Here is a 21,934-nt window from a genome sequence, read left to right as displayed (position 1 = left end):
GGTAAAATACGCGAATTTCTTCCTACAACTTCGGTTGTTGTTCGGGGTACAGTTAAGGTTTTAACGAAGTTCGAGCGAATACGTAATTAGCAAAAAAAAGTTGAAATAAAGTGATTAAACAAAAATTATTACAAATATCATAAATAACAAATGCATATATAGAGATATTTTTTGAAAGGGGGAAATGGTCTTCACAATTTGAAATGGATCGAACACACAGTGCTCGAACGCTCGTATAAACGCGCGCCATCTATCATAGGATAAATGTACTTTGCGGGAGGGTATTAAAAAACTTTCCAAAGTTTCATGGCAATCGTACTATGCCACAAATCTTCGCTGGAGTATATTAAACAACTTCCCAAAGTTTCACGGCAATCGGATAAACGGTGTGGTAATGCATGAAGGACACACACACACACACATTCATTTTTATATATATAGATTGCCAGCATATTTTTTTGGCTGCAAAAATGAATGTTGAACTAGCCAAATAGCAGCCCCGGTCTAAGAAAAAATGATGCCTTAAGTTATTGGTGGTCAGCAATGTAGAAAATCTATCCAAATTCCATAAAAATGGTGTTTGTTATAAATTTTCTTATAAGCTTTTAACTGATAAAATTTTAAAACTGGAAACGTGTAGTATGATTCAACAGTTAAAAAAAATTGGAGAAATTTCTGAAAATGTCCAACTTAAATCACAAAAAGCTGTCCAAAATTTAAGACAGAGAGGTGTCCAAGATACAAAGTAATCATACAAATTTAAATGTATAGGGATTTCTCTGATTCTATGTGAAAGTGTTAAAGATATGGAAGTGTCCAGGATATAGTGTACAAATTGACAGATTTTACTGTATATTCATTTTAACACCATATATATGGTGTTAAAATGAATATAGTGTACTTTGATGCAGATTTATAGATGAATATACAGTAGAACCTCGATTATCCGGATTGTTCAAAATAAACAAAAATTTTATGAATTTGCTGATTTGCACTTGGCGAATTATGATACTGTTTATGTACGTGATGGAATGCATAATTTTTTTTTGTTTCAACAACGTCTCACCCGGCACAGTGACCATAAACTCTTAAATATATTTTGCGTCGTAATAAAAATATAACTTGACATACGTATTTATAAAAAATTTTATTTTCAAATTACATCATTTCTATGACCAAGGGCGACGTAAGGCATGGGCAACGTGGGCCACTGCCTATGCCTCGCGGTCCGAAGGGCCTTGAGTTTCAAAGGTTTATGCATTACTTAAAAGCTGTGAACGCAATAGTTTGTCAAATTTTTATTCATAAAAATGCAGTTTCAACTGCTTTTTATTTTATAAAATCCGTCTTCTTGCACCACCAGAGGGCCTTTTAAACAATAGGTAGTCTGTTAGCATTGGTCAGTAGTAGTCCAAATTAAATACGAATGTTTCTTGAAAATTTGATCACGATTTAAATACAGTATTTACTTTTAATATTGCCGATATGTCATTGAAAAGAAAACGTGTTGTATTATCATTAAAAGACAAATTAAAGTATTTGTTTCAATTATCTGAATTTTTCCTTATCCAAACTACCTTCATCCCCAATTAGTCCAGATAATCGAGGTTCTACTGTATATTTTAAGTAAAAAACTTATAAAAACTAGAATAAAGTTACTGTATATCTCAGCAGATAAGACGAGGTATAAATTTTCGTCGAAGTTTTATAGTTTTAGCATATATTTGTCTTATAAGATGACCCAAACTATCAACAGCCTATGAATTTAGTTTAGATCAGCAATCATCATCTGAATAATAATACTGTATAGTGTATATGAAATTATGTCCTATTTGTAATTTTTCTAATGAACAAATTTTATTTCTTGCATCTGACAGCACTGCCTTGCGATTGTTGCAAACATTGGCACTGATTCAGCATTAGGATAATGACCTTGACTAGTCACAAAAATGTCGTATGGGCTATTCTATTTTGTGCACATACTCTACTCTCTTCTAGTAAATAATTACAGTTTGTCTGTCTTTTTATAATGGTTTTAATTTATATACATTTCAATCTAATTTTTTTTCATATCTGTCCTATAAGAGGACCCCAGATTTTGGGGTTTTTTTTTATGATTCAACTATCGTCTTATCTGCCGAAATATACGGTACTTCTTAAGTTTTACAATAGATTACACTGATAATAAAAAATGAATCTTAAATATTAAATAGGATATTCAATAGTATACTACTGCTTTTTCTGGTTACCAAAAATTATTTGAAAAACACTTTTAGCACTACTTGAATTGTCTTCAGTTTACATTTCAAAATCTGCTATATTTCTAGAACAGTTTTCTAACAAGTTTTTGAATAAGATATTTTAAAAATGAACAAAAGAACAATGTACAAAGATTTGTTAATTACAAATGTACACAACCAAAACCAGACATATTAATCAAATATATACCCACAACTGCTGTAAATGATTGGGCTAAATTTGCATATAATGATTATAAATTATAAATGAATTTGGCACTAGAGTGAGGCGTTAGGCACCATCTTTTTTTAAAATTAATAATTATAATATTTTAATATGAGATGGCACCTAACACCTCACTCTAGTGCCAAATTCATTTCTAATTTATAATCATTATATTCAAATTTAGTCCAAACATTTATGGCAGTTGTGGGTGTATATTTGATTTGTTAATTTCAAAGAAAACAGGTGTTCCCCTACCTACAGGTTAAGTTCAAGGTTTTGTTTTAAGTTTAAAACTAAACTAGAAAATATATCTGTATACAGAATAATCACGTATTGTTAGTATTTGATCCTTCAATATACTCAACAGAATACATTACACTCATTTACCTGCTCACTACTGCTAAGTAACAGGTGTTCCAAATGCAGTTTTTTCACCTAACACTTAGTTTTATAATCCTAGTTTAGTTTCCATAGTAATAGATCAACACTTCTCACATTTATCTTTGTTGTTAGATTTACTGTTACACTGTGGGTGCACTACTTGTAAAGTTAATAAAAATTGCAAACAATAGTGATAAATACTGTTATTCTAATGTTACCAACTTCAATGCTACCTCACTGACAATGAAATGTCAGAATTCATGCAAAAATGAAAGTACACAATAGAAATAAATCCACATTTATTATTGGTCAAAGACAAATTTCAATGACATACCATGGGCAGCAAGAGAACTTCATAATCTGCCAAAAATTTCAATATTAGATATATGGTCAAATTGTTTCTAAGTCTGAAAGTTCATACGTTTAATGTTTTTAAGTAGGTGATCTCCTGTATTTAATATTTTAAATTCTAAAAATATTTAATAGAATAAAATATTGAAAAATATTGGAATTTGATTTATTTAATTTTGATGATAAAATTAACAATTTTTCTAGTACTAAATGCTTTTTATACATTAATAATTCATTTTATCAAGAAAATTGGTTTTATGTTTGTATGTCTAAAGCAGTATTATTATTAATATACAACATAAAGTAAGTCATATTATTCCATGCAGCATAAAAATCTATTTGACTCACTAAAGACAGTATTCATTATTTCTATTTCTTGCATTACACAAAAAACTTACATTGCTTTCAAATTAGCAAAAAAATCAGTTATTCAAACTATAATTGATAATAATTTCATAATTTAATATAGTTTAATTTATTATGATAAAATGTTTTAATACCACCATTAATTTATGATTGAAACTATATTATCATTTTGATTATTAAATTTATTTATTCTGTTATGTCTAATATTTTTGTTATCAAGGTATATTATATTGCACAGATTCAAAACCTATATGTATGAGCTTGCAGCATAGATATATTCCATCCAATCTAAGAACTTTAAAAAACATCTGCTGCTCACATCAATCACTTATTTCAATTATCAGAACAACCATGAAAAAGCTAGTTCTTTTATTGATAAGAATAGAGGTTCTATTAGTTCTCAAATAGTACAAACCTGTATACATATAAATTGTTAAACTTAATTAAATCTATATTTAAGGATCCTGTAAAGAAGATGGAAAAATCTAAATAATATATTCTGATGGGAAAACATTAGGTAAAATAAATTTTTCATTTGTAACAGCGATGGTGTTACGGTTTCCATTTAAATTATTATTTTAAATTCCAATAGATTAAATCTTTGAAGATCATTGTATTTTACAAACATTAAATAGATAAATGTGCAAATATTGTCAGCACAGCACTTTATTTTACACTTAATTAAAGTGAATTCAACATTAAAATTGCTTCAGATTATGCAATTTTAGGATTCACAAAATATTTTTCTAAAATTTTATTAAATAATTTTTTATTGGTTCTTTAATTCTGTAGCATTTGAATTTTTTTAATGGCTAAAGTTAATAAAAATAAAAAAAATTGATAAATTAAAAAAAGGTCATTAAATTCAATCTATCAATATGAACAAAATCTATACTTTAACACACAAAAAAGTTTATTTTCATTCTCAAAAAATATTTTCTGAATCAAAATAAGTTATCCATAAAGAGAGTCATGTAATTAAATTTTCATTATTTTTAAAATTTGCACCTCTGCTTTTGATGGTGCCTCCTTCATTTAAAAAGTTATTCTTTTATAAGAAACATTATTAGGCAATTCTAAGCAATGATTTAATGTTAATAAAAGTGATACATAGAATTTGTGATTTTAGATCATAAAGCAAATTATCCAGATAAGTTTTTCAAAGTAGTAAGCTGAAATGACCCTGTACAAACCACATAAAATAGGTCTTAGTGAATCTAAATTTTTGATATTTTGTAGTTCTAGTGATCCTGATCAAAAGTCTCCATAGGCACAGTCAAAAAAATAAAGTGAGTTAGAGTAACCAAGTTGCAGTAACATAATTCACATGTTGTAAAGTATGAATCTTTTTCATTTCCAAATATAAAATGTCTTCAAATTTTATTGCCATTAAGCACATTTGGATTTCCTTGTAGAAAAATCATTCATTATACAATTGATCCTCATGCTGTTTGGGATCATTCTGCACTAGGAAATACAACATGCTCTGTGTGGCAAACAGCATCCTTAATGCAAGAGACTCACTCCACCAAGACTTGATAATAATTTTAAAAAACTCTGTTGAGACATATTTTATATTTGAAATAAAAAAAAAAAAATTGGGCTTCACGTGTGAATCATGCTATTTTTGCATCTTAATTATTCCATAACTCAAACTATCCATCTTTTCACTTTGTGCCTATGGAGATTTTTGATCAGTACCACTAGAACTATAAAATATTAGATTCAGCCAAATCCACCAGGACCCATTTCCCATAAGTTTACATGGGGCTCTTTTGAATGATTGGAAAATATATCTGGGTAATTTAATTGAAATCTTATTCTTCAATTACAGTCGACCCCCCTATAAGATCATTGATTTTTCCGTTTTATCTGAATTACATGTTGTACGAGTCACTTAGATTTTACAAATATGTGAGCCATTCACAGCCCGGCACACGTATTTGTAAAATCTAAGTGACTCGTACAACATGTAATTCAGATAAAACGGAAAAATCAATGATCTTATAGGGGGGGTCGACTGTAGTTGATTAAAAAACATTTAATATACTAAATTTGATTTGAATTAAATTTTTATAAACATATGAATGTTTAATAATAATCCATATTAGAAATATAATAATTTTATGCTAAGTATTTTCACTTTATTATATAGCTTTTTCAAGTAAAAATCATTAGAGTTTACTTGAAAAAACCTTACAGTAAAGCTAAATTGAATTACTATTACACAAGTACTGTATTTTCATCTTACACAATTTTCAATGGTCACCTATTTTAAGATTATTATATCAACACAGTATACAGAATAACTTTAGTTATAAACATTAATATTAGGAACAAATTTATTAAAAAAAAACAAAAAAATGTTCTCATTTCAACAAAGTTATAAATGGGGTTCAGCTGTGTAGTTACATGTTTTACAAGGAAACTGAGAAAAATATTGTATAAGTGAGAAAAACATACAAGTGAAATCATTTTTGAATTGCTTCCAGAGTGAATATAATCACATATCATGCTGTATTTTACAGCATAGTACAAATTAATACCTTACAACCGAATTTGTAAATGTAATTCTTAACAAAGTGTCAATTTATTATTTTTCACAAACTGGTACAGTATGTGAAAAAAAATCCACAAAAAAGAAACAAACAAAACTTAGTCAATTTTTTAAAAGTACAGTACATGGCTTAATTTTACTGTTTTATTTTTATATATTCAAATGTATCATATGTATAATAAATTGAAAAGTTATCAGTCATCTCCTTCTGTCAAAACTCCAGTCATGTGAAAGAATGAAGTATCATTCTAAAGGTTGGTTCACTGATAAAACTTTTGTATTGCTGGCAATTTGCTATCAGTGTGAATTAAGCTGTAGTGAATATATAATTCACTTTTTCACTTTATTTTGAAGTAGAAAAATTTATTAAACAACACAAGTGAGAAAAGTATTGTAGAGTACCAAAAAATATGATATGCAATTTAAAAATCATATTTAACATACAATTGCAAAAATGTATAACTGAGAAAAGTGTGCATGGTGTTTGACTGTATTTTAATATTATGGTCAGTTATAACTGTCAATAAAACAAACAATTTTATTATATAAGTTATGGCAATGCAACACTTGGGCAATCTGCCTAGGGGGAATGCCTTTGGGAGGTCTTTTTAAGGGTAACTGGCCCCTCCCTATTCAGAAGTTACAGATGTGGAGAAAACCCAGAAAACTCCACGTGGCTAGCCTGTCCTGGTGAGGCATGAACCCATGATTGAACTCCCAGTTTTTAGGGAAAGAAACCACTTGACCACTGGTGGACCCATATAATAAAATAAAATAAAAAATTGCTTAATGGAAAAACTTAATAAACAAAATGATCAAATATTTTCAAGGCTAAATGAATATACAACTGCTTCTGATTACCAAACATTTATTCATACAAAAAAAATATAAAAAAATGCTTGCAAATTAATCTTATAAAAAAAAAATGAAAATAAATCACAAATCTTAAATTGGCCTTGCAGATAGGTGTGCTTTCAATTACAAATGTTTCCAGTCTACTTCTAAGTTCTTCCTCAGGTTTATCCCTTCAAAAATTGAAATCTTTCTGGTAATATTGTTCTAGAATAGAATGCATAAAAGTTCAAATTCAAAAATTTTTTAAGCATCCAGTGGGATGTATTTATTAATAGCCTATATGCTTATTGTCTATATGCTATGTGCCTATAAAATTTGTTGTTATAAGAGGCAGCATGCATCTTATAACAACAGGTCAAATATGGCCAAAAATATTCAATTTTCAAAGGGATACACCTGAGGAAAGTTTATTAGTTCTGTAAACTTTTGTAACCAAAAGTACACTAATCTGCAAAGTCAATTTAAGGTTTGTGCATTCATTTTTAAATGCTTGCTTGAAAGTTTTATATAAACTTTATATTGATATTTCTACGTACAAGTAAGTGAAAAAAATATAATATAATAGTTCATTTCAGTTTAATTGCACATCGTACATTAATCAAACACTTAGGGGGAGACCGGGGCAAGATCGGCATGTTAAGCTTTACTTAAATTTTGTGTAATAAATACTGCTGTAAACTGAAAAAAAGCTTTGCATATTGTTTATTGCAATGTTACCTTACTATAGAACTGGTTAAAATCAATTTGGAAATAAAAGTAATTAAAATANAATGCTTGCTTGAAAGTTTTATATAAACTTTATATTATTTTAATTATAATTGCTTAAAGTTTATATAAACTTTTGAGCAAGCATTTGAAATCATTCTTTGGTTTGATATCTTTGTTCATCTTTTTAAAGTATCTTTTAAATATATATTATATTCCATAAGCAGCTCTAAAAAATTAGCAAATTCGAAATGTCAAACTAATGATGGCTGTAGCAGAGCTGAAAATGATATTTGTACAAATAATGTTTGGTAACCTATAGTAGTAGTTATACATTATTCACTTACCAATTAGATATCAAGTATTGTCAACTTCAATGACTTTCAAGCTTAAACAGATCATCAGGAATTCTAAAAAAATTGCATTGCCAAAGAAGCTGAAATACAAATAAGGATAAAACATATGGTAATGACAATGCCAGAAATTACAAATTTAATGCTGTTTACCATTGATGTAATATGTTAATCATCTATAAGCTATTTACATCAATGTAATTTGTGATATCGTCACTGTGGTGTTTGTCCTTATTCTCATCTATTTCTCAGCTTCTATGACAATGCAATCTTTTCAGAATTCTTGACAATAATCCATTTAGTCTCTAAAGTGCTATAACTGTCCACTAACTAATAATCTCTATCAATTACAGCAGTATTTTCCCTTCATAGAATTTAATCTCAATCAGTTAATCAATCACATTATATTTAGTCAATCATTTTAATCAATTTTAAGCAATTACATTAGAAAAATCACTTTAATAAGTTTTATTCAGTTTGATCCACAAAGCAACAAAATGCTTTTTATATTTTAAATTTCTAGTTTGGTTTTATTCGATTAAGGCAACAACACACAGGCAATCTGCTGAGGGAGAATGCCTCCCTGGTGAACTTTTAGGCATTACTGACATGAATAGAATTTGGAAAACATTGTGGCCAGTCAATGTTGGTGAGGCACAAATCCATGACAACTACAGGTGTTCAGTAGTTTTATCTACTTGGCCACTGGTGGGCTTTTAAGATTATGAATTTAATATATAAATGTATTAAATGTTTGAATTATAGAATGAGAAAGCAACTAATTTCATTTCAAACTGTTTATTCATTTCTATTAAGCAATCAATTTAAAATGTTTTCATATGTGAATTGAAAAAATTTAATTCTCCACAGTAAATATTTGGGTAACACAGTATTAACATTTTGAAGTAATTTCGTATACAAAAAGCTTTAGAGTGTCTATATATAAAACTATCTTTAGCTAATCAAAATTGTTTCTTATTTAACATTTTCATTCATCAAATTTCCAGTTTCATAAACTATAGGGGGTAAAAATACAAGCATTAGATTACTTCTGAGATTAGATTTTATTCATAACATGAATGAACTGTAATGCATGCAGTTTATTGAATACTTAATTACAGAATTCAGTTCTTAATATTTTTCTCCCTGTAGATTCTGAATTGAATACATTGTCAAATATTAGTGCCTTAGAAAAACTCTTAATTTTAAAATAGGTAAAAATATAAAAATAATAGTAATTTCCATAGAATATTCTTAAATTATATTAATATACTAATTGTCCCTGCAATAAAATGTAATAGAATGTTACACTTTAAAATTCTGTAGCTTAAATATTAAAGCATTTGATATGTTACTGAAAAATGTAAGCTTGAATCATATCCAGGGTCATATGTTAAAAAAATAATTGTATTGTAATTTGTTATGTAAAAATTATAAATGCATGTATTATTTTATTACTAATTTTTTAAACTCAACTATACTTTAATATAATCTCTTTGCTAAATCAGTGTTCATTCAAAGTAAGAAATTAAGCTTAGAATGTATGCATACTTTAGATTCCATATAGAGGGAACATACTCTTTATTTAGCAACATGTCAAATGTTAAAGAATGAATTTAGTTATATACCCCATTAACTGTAATAGAGTACTGTACATAACTAAATGTATCCTCAAACATACTCCTCATTATAAAAATACTTGTTATATTTTGGTTTAAGTATTCCATTATATTAATATAATGGAATACTTAAACTTCATTTTTCACAACAGAAGTTTATCCTGGAAATGTTTTAATAGGAATTCTAAAATTAATATAACTGTTCTAATAAATGTCCTAAGCAATGACAGATCCAAAAGAACTCAAAGGGAATTAACTGAAAAATTAAAAATATTTAAATAAATTATAAATAACTTTTATTAACATGTGCAAGATGATTGTAGATAGTCCGATAAACTATATTTACCATCATAAGTGTTTTTTAAAATGCTTTGAAAGTTCAAATTTCAATTTTTTGTATCAATGGGGAAGGCTTAAGCCCCTGTACCCCCTTGGATCTGCCCCTGGTCCTAAGTTCTTATGTACTATATGTTCTAATAACTTTGTGAATCCAGATTACTTAACACATCAAAGATCATATATGGATCAAATAGTCTTGATCTTGATGTTCTTTAATCTCTATACAGTAATGCCTAGCTAATGTTAACATGTTTGAGTAATATTTATTAACAAATAAAACCTAATATACTATTAATTAATATATAATATATGTAGATAATAGGATAATTCAAGTAGAATATAAAATATAAATTAAAAAATATATCAATGCAATTTTATCAAATATGTTTAATTCAAACATTTTATTCTCTAAAACAAATTAAAAGAATACATAAGATTGAACACTGTTAAACTTATTAATAGAACACTTCTATTTTAGTACAATAAATGCTATTAACTAGATAATCTGAGCTTTGATTATCTGACTTTTAGTGTAACCAACAATGTTTTAATATTCTTTTAATAAAAAGTAAATTAATTTAAATAAATCAATAATCTTCATCTGCTAGTTACTTAACTAAATATTATCTAGGTTAAAAAAAAAAATATAGCTAATCTAAACTCTATAATCCCAAAATACAACTGAATCCTGTTCAACCAAATTCCAAATATACTGGTTACAAATATAGTAAAATTTATTAAAGATTTATTTCTTCTTAAATGTACAATATATCAACTTATTAGCATAGCATTTTAATTTCAACATTTATATTTATATAGATATAAATAATATTCAGAATCTTTAATTACCTAATAATTAAAAACATTTGTTTTTGTTCTACATTGATGTTACTTGAAGTAAAACCCATTAATAGTATTTTTATACTAGGAAAGTTACAATGATTTTAAGTTGTTAAACTAGTTTAGCAGTCTTAGTACGTTGAACAAATTAGTTCAGCCGATCTATTAAAAGTTTAAAACCACAGTCATTCATTCAAATTAAACAAGGTTAATGACAACATTTAAACTTAAGAATAGTCAAGCTTTCTCATTGGACAGAGGTCTAACAGAACCAAATGTGCTGCCATTAATTTTCTAGTGCTTCATAAATATAATTTTGCTATCTAGAAATTTGAATTCTTTTTCATCAGAATTATAAGTTCAATACACATATGTAATGTTGTGGATTAAATACATTAAACTGATTTTGTATTTTAATTAACATTAATCAATTACATTATTTGATTTGATAAATTAGGTCATCGTGAAATGTGACAGAAAATAATTTAACTAAGTTCATTACAATTATTGTGAACAGCATGATAGTTAAATTTGTTTAACATTAAATCTGATTAATTCTAAACAAATTTAACTTTTAGTGTAAACAAAGTGTTTGAGCTGATCAATTTAATATTTATGTAAGGCACCATCCATCAACTACAAGTGAAATTTTTAAGTTATTTTTGATTCTTCCTCAATTATGTACAACAATGTACTTTTTACAAACCTCTTTCCGTTTAATTATGTGTACAATAATTCATGGACCCCCTCAATATTAAAGAAGTGACTTTAAAAAGTTCTGTAAATACTGTATTTTCTAAGATAGTTTGATCACATGACTCGTAGGTAAGTTTATAACAACAAAATTGTATGGTACTAATAATAAAAAAAAAAGTATGTAGACAATGCCTTGACCCATCGCCATCATGTACAATGATGTATGATACTTTTTGCAACACCCTCCCCCTTAAACAGTATATGTAATTAATTGACAACCCCTAATAGATAAACAAGTGAATTAAAAATTGATTTTATTTACATATGTCTAAGTGCTGAAGTGAATATTTCAGCTGCTTGAGAATAGTTTTTCATGCTTTTAACTTTTTAAAAAATAAAAGAATTACATCATATGCTAAAACAAATATACATTAGAAACAATGGCATCTTTTCATCGTTCTATTAGGTAAAACATTTTAATAAGGAATATCTCAAATATTGTTATGTTTTATTCAGATTTTCCAAAAAATATCATATGCCTATTTTAATGATCTGATAGACTATGTAATCAAATTTTTCCTTTTACAAAATCAATGTTTAGAATAATATAAAATCAAAACTAAAATTCAGGTATTCTTTCAAAAGTTTCTTCATCCATCACAATACAATATGTCTAACATGGTCTTATTCAATCAATCAATATAATTCTAAATGAGTATTGTTGATTACATTGTTGAGTTTATCTACAGAAGCACAATCTTGTTAAATCACTTTTTAAATGTTTTAATATTATTTTTGGAATGGCATTCAAAAATCATTAATTATTTAAGTATTTTAATAACTTTTTAAATATAAATTTTTACAAGAATTATTATAAAAATTTAAAACAAAAACCAATTTGATCTTTGAAAAAGTATACTTTGCATCTAGAACATTAAATATCTTCATAAAAACATGCAAATAACTAATATTAGATGTCAGTTTTTTTATATAAAGTATTAAAGTAAGTGCATAAGTGCACCCTTGGGCAGATGGATGGAATTGCATTGGTGTGTGCACACTTGAGGTCACATTGATTTGCCAGATTGAGTGGAATTTAGAACAAAAGAAAGAATGAAGTATTCAGTAGTTTTTCAGTATGAGTAACATCCATGAAATATTAGTAGTAGTGAGAAGCCTACTTTTAAAACAGAATGCTGTAAATTGTATAAATTTGTTTTTCATCAGAAAAATTATGTCTGTGTATGCCATGGTAAGAGAAATATAAGTGACAGTGTCTCTCTCAAAGAAAAAATAGCAATTTCTGTTAATAAGTGAAGTGCCAGGAGGTTTTGATAGCTAGGTACCATGGTTTAGTCCATTTTGTAGGTTCAAAAATCCTTGAGAATGTGTAACAAACTTCCTCCTATGAAATCTGTCCTCTTGTTTGCCCACTGTACCCTACCATATAATGCAGAAAGATTTATGCTTTATCCATCCTGTCTGTCCATCCAACTGTGCAGTTACCTTTAAGCTTAAACATATATCTGAGTTTTACAGAATATCATCATATTTAAAAAAAAAATTCTTATCAAATAAGTTAACAATCAAATTGATGAAAATATGTAATTGTTTAATTTCATCATAATTTATTTACTTTTAAAAATCTGAAAGAGTTATTGTAAAAGAAATTAGTTTCTTATAATGATTTTGAAATCAAAATTACATTGCTATGAATAAATTTTTCTTACTTAGATTTTTTCATTGTATTAAATGTGCCATAGTCACAAGCTAAAATTTGCCATTTCTTGAAGTGCTAGCATAAACATTTGTTTCAGAATCTGTCTAGTTTTTCTGTCAATTCCTGAAATGATAATCTGGCTTCTATAGATGTTGAAACAGATGTATACTTCAATATCTGTCTAATGAAACTAGGCATTTTATGTAATGTCAAAAGCTTACAAGCACATGGCATAAAAACAACTGAATGTGTAAAGTTTCACTCTTCTGATATTTACTAGAGTGTTCTCCAGGGAGACGGACTGTGGATGGTAAGCTTGGTTTTGAATTTTGTTTTTCCCCATCAATCAATACTGAATAGTAGTCACTATCAACTAAACAAAAGTAAATAATTAAGAATGAAATGAAGTAGAGGTAGAGTTCCCACTCAAATGTTTCTACACTTCTATATTATTTTAAAATTAAAGATACAGAGTGTAGAAACATTAAACTGTTTTGTTTATGCCATGTGCTAGTAAGCTTTTGACATTGCATGAAATGCCTAGTTTCATTAGACAGATGCTGAAATATATACCTATTTCAACATCTGCAGAAACTATATTAACATTTCAAGAAGTGACAAGAAAAACTAGACAGAGTATGAAACAAATGTTTGTTATAGCACATATTAGCTCTTCTTGAAAATGGCAAATTTCAGCATGTGGCTAACATATATTAATACATTTTTGATAAAAAATTATTTATACATTTCTTCAAAAAATCTACCAATTAAATCATGAATATTTTTGAGCCTCCTAGCTCATCAGAGACAACTAACAAAATCGTCCATCAATTTTTTTTTATTGATTTTGCCATTCATGCTGATAATTTAAAGATTTTCAAGTTTTGATCTAATCTTTGAGTTACATAATAAATTCTTTTTATCAAGTAATAATTTATGCTATATTTGTATAAAAAACTTGAAACATATGAAAGGGATATTAGCACATTGAAAATTATTATAAGAGATACACTAATACAGGGGTCAGCAAACTTTTTTCACAGCGGACCACATAACAGAGAATGATGAGTTTAGGCTGCATAACCATTTTGTTCAATACAGTATACTGAATACACAAATAATAAACACAACCAATCTATTTATTTACTAATAAACATGATGGCTGCAGTAAGCTCGTAATCGCTTTTCTTAGAAACTTCATTGCAGGTACTTATACAAAAAGCGCTCTGATATCCAGAGTGGCAAAAAGTTGCCAAATTTTTTATTTGACTGATTTTCCTAAATATCATATTACTGTCAGATGCAAAAACCACATTGGACCATTTTTGGCATTTTTACTTACTATGTAGAAAAAATTAAAATGTGTAAGTTTATCTACAATCTATGATATTTCCATATAAATAATTATATTTTAGCTCATTTGTGGCATGGTATGGCAGTGGGCCATAGTGTGGTGACCCTTGTTCTAATATATCACAATAGTATAATAAACAAAATAATCACCATAACTAGTTGGGCTATTTTTCACTAATAATAATATTAAGTTATAATTATTGATTTTAATAAGAGATGGTGTCTAACATCTACCTCTAATACCAAATTACTTAATATCTAATTATTAATAGTAATGAAAAATAGCCAGATTAATTACAGAAATTGTTTGGTTTATTATTAAATTAATACATTGGGCTTAGTGACATTTACATATACACAATAGTCTAGTTAAGTAAGCACTAAATTCTAAAATTTAAGAATATGTAATTTCTCAATCTTTTTAGCTATTGTGTGCATAATGTTAAATAAAAAGGAAAAAAAACTGATTAAAAATACTACTACTAAACATGCCAGGAATTAAAGTAAATTATCAGGCATTACAAACTATGCTTTGTTATGCTTGAAGATGACTTATTTCATTAGATTAAGAGAAAATTTGTTTTATAATTATTATTATGGTTGAATTTATCTATCTTAAACATGTTTATCTTGAAAATCCCTATTTTTAAATTTTATTTTTTCCCCCCTGCATTTTCAGTTTAAATTCAATATATTTTCCATGTTTATCTCAAATAATTTTCACCAAAAACCTTTATATCTCAAATTACAAACTGAAGTGTCAAATACAAATTCAAAAGATCTGACTTTTTTGATAGCATAAAAGAGAAAAACATCTCTTGCAATATAGTACATAGTTGCAATTAATGTGTTTTTTTTTGTTTCTTTTTTGGCTACAAGTTTGGTTTGACTTATTTGCTTACAGCAACATGATATATAAATGATCTGCTAAGGGGAAATGCCTCCCAGGACAACTTTCTATGGAAAACTGGTCCCTATTTAGATGTTACAAATGTGAAGAAAACCCAAAAACCTTCACTTGGCCTTCCTGTTGGCAAAGCATGAAGCCACGACAAACTACCAGTGTTCAGTGATTTTAGCCATCCTGTAAGCCTATAAGTTTGGCAATGGCATTTGGAAAGTCAAGCATGATATGACTCACAATTGCCATTGTCAATCTTCTAGGCTTACAGCAAGGTGGCGTTGAATATCCGACATACACGTTTTCGTGTTGAAAACATCAGCTGCAACCTCACTATTAGTTGAAAAAAAATCAGGCATTAGAAACTATTGACAAACCATTTCTGTTCAGATATGTCAAAAAAATTTTATTTATACCTAATACAGATATGTATTGTACTGTACTTCCTATCATATTAATAAAATACTGTACCTCCAATCAAATCTATTACCATTTACTGTGCAGGAACCTCTATCTCAAATTTTCTCTCTAATTCTCATGAGATTCAAGATAGACAGGTTCAACTGTATTTGATTCCTTATCAGATGAAAGTTAACTTTTAAATTTTCTGGAATACTATTATTTTGATATTGTCATTAGAGTTATAACAGATATAACATCTGTTAGAAAGTTAACCATAAAAAAATTTTTAAATACTATAAAATAAATTAATTGAATATGAATAAGTCAATATAAAATCTAACATTCTGTAAACTAAGTAAACTATTACTAAAATTAAAGTAAGTTAATTATGACTATTTACAGTATTTATTTTTTAGTTTTTGACTAATTTGATTGATAAATTTATAATAGCAATTTTGCCAAAAGCTAAATTTTGGTTATTATTTATTAATTTAATAAAATTTAAAATGCACTGGAAATAACAGCTCTAAATGGGGATTTAAATCTATAGCTCTTGCTGATCATGCATGCTAGTTAAATCATTCAAACCATGCTAAGCTAGAGCTCATTTTACACAGTATTTGTCATTACATATTGTCATTTGTGACTGCAAATTTGTAGTATTACAATAAAAAAATATTATTCAGGTAGTTAAATGAATAAAAGAAAGTAATGAATAACAATCCAAATCTTTAAACACAGCAGAAATCTAAAAGGTAATGTTTGATTTTATTTAACAATCTTCATCACTACAGAATGACAGAACATGGAATATAGTATTTTACACAACCATGTAAAATACTGTGTTCCATAGAGTAAGTTTTTAAATTTGTAATATTCTGTTCATTTGTTCATATATTTGGTTTAAATCTAATAAATATTATTAAACAGTTAAAAATGTTAGTTATCAATTTTTATTATTAATTGCACTTAAAATCTTAGTTACCATTAATATGTTTAAAAATTTGCATAAGTAATGTTTCTATAAAAATTCTCACTATATTAAAATATATACCAATAATGCAATAACTAAGAGTATATAAATAGACTAACATTTATAAGGAAATCAGTTTGCAAGACTAATCAGAAAAAAACCCATTAGATGCTAACAAAAAAAATGCTTGTGCTGATAGCATCATCATCAATTACTTGATTTTAAAATTTACAGCAAAGTATGAAAGTTTTTATTAAAACAAGAATAAATCTCTCAGAAAATATAAAATTAAGAATTCTTCAGTTAACAATAAATGTTTAGTAATATAGTGGAACATAGAAATAATAAGATTATTAAACAATTGTAAAGTTAAAGTTACTTTTTAGATATTCAATCTTCTCTAGCATGAAAAAATTATTATAATTTATTAATGAAGTCAAATTCTGATTAAATCCTAGCTTTTTGTTTACATTCTTCAATTCTTAAATCTAAGTATTAGACAATAGGAATTTGCTAAATATCTGACTTTGGTGCACAAAAATTTAAGGAAAAATTTTGAAATTAAAAAACAAATTTTGTTTTATTTTTAACTTCAATTTGTTTTCATAAAGCATAATAGTCTGATTGAAAAGTTAACAGTAATGACAAGAGCTAGTTCTATTTAATATCTTTTGGTTAGATTGTGTGTAAAATTATAATCTTAAAAGCATGGTTTTGATTGTAATCTTAATAGTGGCACAAATTTCAAGCAAGATATGTAAAAAAAATAATAAATAAAAATTTACTTTGATTCTTCATGATGTCCTCTTAAAACTTGGCAGGCTACTTAGGATACCCAGTTAATAGTCAATTTATTAACTAGTATAATTAACTAATATTTATGTATAGTGCACTTAATGGTCTAAGTTTCAATACACCATATAAATACATTAACAGTAGTAGGACTAGGCCTGACACTACCTCCACTTCCCAGGTTTTCAATCACAACAAACACTGTCCATTTTCCCAGATCTGTAAAGGCAAGCATATGCAATCAACATATTTGAGATTATACACTTTATGAGCAATGGTACTGCCACACAAAAATAATTAGACAAATTTAACTGCATTGCTATGAAGAAAAACTATATTTTGATAGGAAGTTCACAAATCCTTAAAATGACTCAGTGACTTTAGCATGATTTACATTGCACTACACTCACCTTGAGACAACCTCTTAATGGCCATACAACATTTACCTTTGTAGTCTGTTTTTAAAACTAATTGTAAACATGTATGAGATGAAAACATTAATTCAATAACATAAGAAAACATTTTCAATTACTTGCTGTTTTTCATACATGCCTAACTTCACATCCTCCAAGCTATATAATGTTTATCATCATGTGGTTTCTCAGAATGCAATAATGCATTAATTATCAAATATTTATTGCTGCAAAAGTAAGATATTTAATCAACAAACTTTGACAAGCATTTGATAAGAATATCAAATTTTATATTTACAAAAAATGAAACTTGTTTAATAATCTGAAACCATGTCATTATTCTTTTTCATTGTTAAAACACTATATAGTGTAATTAATCGATCACTTGGCATTTTTCATCTTTTTAATTTTTATACCAAGTGATCGATTAATTACACTACATAGTGTTTGAATAATGAAAAATGAAACTGTTCACATTCTTAACAAATTATCATCATGATAATGATGCAAGTCAGTTATTATAGATTATTGAGGCAATAAAAAGCAATAGATTATATAAGAAACATTAAAATAATTTATGATATATATATAGTCACTATGCTATTTTCATACAGAAATGAAGTTAAAATATTTATTGCCAAAGAAGCAATCATTGCAGAAACAGCACGTTGACTGCTGTAGCAACATTTCATGTGCTACTTTTTCAATTAAGTTCAAGAACTGAATTTAAAGAAGACAATCTATATCAACAATATTAAAAAACTTTTCATTCTAACAGATCTTACCCTTCATCCATTTATTCATATTCTGTCTCATAATAATTAAAAATTTCTTAAATGAATTTAAAAATTTTCTGTATTTCCATACATTTAAGAATTTTAGGCCAGGAACACACATGCATAAAATTCGGTGTAATATCTAGCATAAAACAGAGAGCAGTAAAAATTTTTCTGAAATTTTGGCTGAAAAAAAAAAAAAAAAAAGCAGAGCATGTCTCTACTTTTTATGCACATAAAATTTTTATGCCAAAATTCCTCCAATAAAGCGAAGTCTTTTTTGTGATGTCAAAGTAAACATGTGGTTTTTATTCTAATAATGGTGACAATGGTGGTTAGCCCTACAATTGTGATGGTCTCCAAGAAAACAAGAAAAAATGAAATAGAAGACTTTATTAAATCTATTTGACCACATCAGTTTCTTTATGACAAAAAACGTGTCACGTATAAAGACACTGTATTTAAACAAAGTTTATGGACAGCCATGTGTGCTAAATTTCAAATAACAGGTAGGTCTAGTAGAATCTATATATATATATAGTATTTAGATCACACATTATTTCAATTTGAAATACAAGTCTATTAATTTAAGTTTTCTAAATTATAGCAGAGGCAGCAGAGAAAAAAATGGAAGGTACAAAGGGATAGATATATATGAGAGAAAAAAAAATTAATAAAATTAGCAGTGTTAATGGCAGTGGCATTTCCTATTCAGCCAGAATTTTTATATATGTGTGTTCTGGCATAAAAGTGTAAAACAGAAACTGAACTGAAAGTTGATTTCTGATTCAGCTTTTTGCCACACAATTTTACGCATGTGTGTTCTTGGCCTTACAGCAGAGACTCACAAACTCAACATAATGTGGACTGAGGAGGTGACAAGTTACCAAAAATAAAGTGTTTTGCAATACAGTGATGATGCTAGTCTAAATGGAATTTTCATAAAGGTATTATGTGCAAACTCATATATGTATTAACTGAGAACTAATAGCGACTATTTCTATTTGTAGTTAAATTTTATAATGGCTATTCAGTGGCTACTTTCAAGTTAGAGACATCCACGTCATGGTGTTTTTTAGTGGCACTGTGGAAATAAGCTTATATTCTTTGTTAACACACACAATTGATGCTATTATCAAATGTCACTAGTGAAGAATGATAAAACTAGAATCAAATAAGTTAAATTACAGAGGTAAAAATTAGATTACATGTATTTCTATTTTTTGCACAACATGATGAGTTTTATGAAACATTATTGAGAGTTAAATTTCTGGGATTCTACTGTATAAATAAGGCAAAATCAGTACAATATCCTGCAAAGTACTTAAAAACACTCACTAGTTCTGAGAAAAAAAAATGGTAGGATGATCCCTTAAACAAAATCAAATCAGTTACTCTGTTATCTAAGTGGTGTAATGTACAATCAAACCACTTAAACCCTGTGTTGTCAAAAAGTTCTTCAGAATTACTTTGAAAGATTTACCATAGATTATCCTACACTAGTATTTATCAATCAATGGGTCAAATTCAAGTGGAGAATTAAAAATGAAATAAAATTATAATATATTGGGTTGTTCGGAAAGTAAGTTCGTTTTTTCCGTAGAAAAAAACACAATATTTTTATAATAAATAAATATTTTATTGAATTATATATCAACCATTTCAGTCAAATACCTGTTGTCATCCTTTCTGGTAGTAACATGATTTCAGATTCACATAAGTTTTGATCGTTGCTTACAAAAAACTGATCCAAGTGATTTTTGACATTACATGAAATGACAAATGTCTTACAGTAAAAAAAAAAATTTGTATAAACTGGAACAAGTAATAATCTGAGTGTGCTCGATCTGGCGAATATGGTTGGTGTGATAGCACATCCCATTTAAGTTATAACAGTTTCTGATGAGTTACCAAACTTGTGTGAAATTTGACATTATCATGGTAAAACACTACATCTGTTTTGTTGATCAATTTTGGCCGCCTTTTCTGTTTGATGATACTCAATTTATTTACTCGATGGCAGTACACTTTCGAATCAATTGTTAAATTGTCTGGTAAAAGCTCAAAAAAAAATTTCCTTAAAATCTCCACCAAAGAGAGCATCTCTCTTTAAGAACATGTGAACCCATATATCAAGCTTTGAAACGAAATCAATTTGTTTCAAGTAATCATAAACAGTTCAATTTGACAAATTTAATCTCTTAGTGATTTCACGTGTTGTTATTTGGCAGTTTGCTTCAATCAGTACCTTTATTTTGTTTTCATTGGCTTCAACTGGCCATCCAGAACGTGGTGCATCTTCAATATTGAAATTGCCAAAACAAAATTTTGTAAACCAGTTTTGGCACTGTCTTTTTCTCAACACATCTCCATACACGTCACACAATTTTTTTCTCACTTGAACAGCATTCTTACCTTTTTGGTAATAAAAGAGCAAAATAGGCCGAAAATGCTGCTTCCAATATTCCATATTTGATGGAACACAAAAAATAAACAATTGCACAAAATCAAACAAAATTTTTTATAAATAAGCCTTAAAATGCTAGCTGTCAAAATATATAATGATAATACAGTTTAGAATGAAAATGGCGGGAAAAATACGACTAATCCGTCTAGTGGTAAAAAAATGAACTTACTTTCTGAACAACCTAATAAATTAAGAAAACATATTATAAATTCTTTTCTATTTAGTTGATGGGAAGTCACAACACTTAAATGTGTCATTAGTTCATCAGATGAATCCTAACATAATATACTTTAATCATAACTTTTTTACTCCTCATTAGCAGTCATACCTGTCTGCTATTATTTCTGTATTTTACCATTATTGCTATTTATTCAGTTATATTATTTTAACTTATTAAATTCTTTGATATTTTTCATATACTCTATACAATTCAATAATATTGTTTTTAGCTATTTTTTATGAAAAAAATACAACAAAAAAGAAGATAACCTTTTGAACCAAGAAGGCTTATTTTCAGCTAATGTTTTTTTATTTTTATTTCAGTGTTTTCCATCAGAGTGGTAGATAGAAATGGTTTTACAGCAATTGCAATAAACTTTTAAGTTAGTAATC

At 27.5% G+C, this 21,934-nt stretch overlaps 1 protein-coding gene across 7 annotated transcripts in view; it reads right to left on the bottom strand.

Annotated features, from left to right (window-relative positions):
• The window catches only part of LOC111635468 (B-box type zinc finger protein ncl-1-like), a 115,550-nt gene that overhangs the window by 26,154 nt on the left and 67,462 nt on the right, over window positions 1–21,934 (bottom strand). The window contains exon 1 of one of the 7 annotated variants that reach the window (XM_023380436.1): window positions 17,660–18,044. The exons of the other annotated variants lie outside the window; for them this stretch is intronic. The gene's annotated coding sequence lies outside the window, so the exon portion shown is untranslated. Of the gene's footprint in view, window positions 1–17,659; window positions 18,045–21,934 lie in introns of those variants that run through there. 7 annotated transcript variants of the gene reach the window in all.

This window comes from Centruroides sculpturatus, unplaced genomic scaffold, assembly GCF_000671375.1.
Source record: "Centruroides sculpturatus isolate CEXI.00-Female unplaced genomic scaffold, Cexi_2.0 scaffold368, whole genome shotgun sequence".
NCBI classification, from domain to species: Eukaryota; Metazoa; Arthropoda; class Arachnida; order Scorpiones; family Buthidae; genus Centruroides; species Centruroides sculpturatus.
This window is presented reverse-complemented; position numbering and strand designations above follow the sequence as displayed.